Here is a 2,145-nt window from a genome sequence, read left to right as displayed (position 1 = left end):
AAAAGAAATTGTATCACGATACGCAATTACACGAAATGATTATTGTTCATATTGTACATAAACATACAAATGATATACATTGTCTGCTACTAAACGATCTATTAAATCATTTTAATCATAGTTACTAGAAAGGTGTGTTAAATATTTTAATAATCTTCTACACCCAAAATATTTTACTTGTTCATCTTTATCAAGGTCGACTGATCACCCAATCAATTATGTAATCCTTTTCCCTCTTTTCTAATCGTAATGTAACTCATAATAATCTTCATGGATAAGAAAAATAAAATTTACATTTAGAAAAAAAAACAAGAAAAAATAGTGTTGTTTTTAGAATAACGGATATTACAGACTCGTTTAAATTCAAATTTTGTCATACCAATTTTTCCTAGAATATTTTCAGCGATGATAATAAAATGGTTCCAGATGAAAAAATGATGACGTTAATCTGCAAACCCACGTGTGAATTTGAAGTCACATATCGTTATTATGCATCGAGATTTTCTTCTCAAATGTATATATTTTCTTTTTCTATAATTTGTATATTTCATAACCAATATAATTATTTTTAGCGATTATCAATTATAACTAAAACTTAATCTATAATCTATGAAAATTTTCAATTCATTATTTAATATTCATTATTTAGTAATAACACTTAATATTAGTCAATTCAAAAATATAAATTATGTCAAGTCTGCTAATGTTTACTATTAACTTATTAATATATAATTCGATTATATTAATTTATTTTTGAAGCTAATTTAACACTGAAATAATATATACTTATATGCTGTAAATAGATTTACACCACTTTTATAATCAATCGCTACAAAGTTTTTTTTATTGATCAAATGTTGATTGAAACAAAACAATGGCATTTTTTTCAGAGATATTAAATCAAATTGTGTGATATCTGATTTAAAAAAAAATGAACTCACATTACTTTCATAATCATTCATTACAAAGTTTCTTTTATTGGCCAAATTTTGATTGGAACAAATAGACGTCATTTTTTTGTAGAGACATTAAATATTAACCAATTCTAAATAAAAACAAAAAGTTTGTCAGACTAAATCAATCACGAATTGTGTGATATCTAATGTAAAAGAAAAAAAACTTAAAATGAACTTATACCACTTTCATAATCGAACGCTACGTAATTTCTATCATTGGCCAAATTTTGATTACAACAAATAGACATCATTTTTTTTCTAGAGACATTAAAATATATTAACCAATTCTAAATAAAAACAAAAAGTTTGTCAGACTAAATCAATCACAAATTGTGTGATATCTAATTAAAAAAAAAAAAAAAAAAAAAAAAAACAAAAAAATAATCTTACACATACCCCATGCAAAATAAAACGGTCCATTAAATGTTGGAACGTAATATCGACTACTACTACCAACCGGATCTTGATTTAGACGAAAAATTATCAAAAGAAAAGGCATAAACATAAGATATATCGTTGAGCCAAGCTATGAAGGAAGAAACCAGACGGTCTCTCGCACATCTGGTACCGGGAGCTGAGCGAGCATTGAACCAGAGAGTGCCACTCGAGAAAACAATAGCGCACAGCGCTCTCTTGTTCTCTCTCTCTCTCTCTCTCTCTTTCTCTCTCTTTCTTTCTCTTTCTCTTCTCTTTCTCTTCTCCAGTTCTTCTCTCTTCTCTTCTCTTCTCTTTTCCTCTTCCTTCTCTCCTTATTCTCGTACTATCGTCACCCTGAAATCTGGATCCAACATTGCTAAAGCAGAGAAGCGGTCCACGCGCACCACGTGAATGGAAACCGCGCGATTTCTTCGTTTCAAATAAAAAGTGTCCGACCAGCTTGCAGTCTTTCTTTCCCCCAACCCCCCTGAACCCCCTCCTCATTCCATTATTATTGTTTTATTTCCTTTTTTCTTTCTACCAAACTTCGATCCGATCGATTTTCAACCCTTTCAATGTTAACAACGACTATAGTTCGTCGAAAAAAAGAGGTGGGGGAGAGGGTAAACGCTTACTTCCTACTCTAACACGACGATTGTAATTATTAAAAATAATTATAATGTTATATAAAGAGAGAATACGTTGAATTTTATTAACGTTAAGTGTGTTCAATTTTAATTAACTTTTTAATAGTAGACTTACGAATGTTTTG

This window comes from Polistes canadensis, unplaced genomic scaffold, assembly GCF_001313835.1.
Source record: "Polistes canadensis isolate GaletaPanama2010 unplaced genomic scaffold, ASM131383v1 scaffold_214, whole genome shotgun sequence".
Classification (NCBI taxonomy): Eukaryota; Metazoa; Arthropoda; class Insecta; order Hymenoptera; family Vespidae; genus Polistes; species Polistes canadensis.
Note: the sequence above shows the minus strand (reverse complement) of the source record.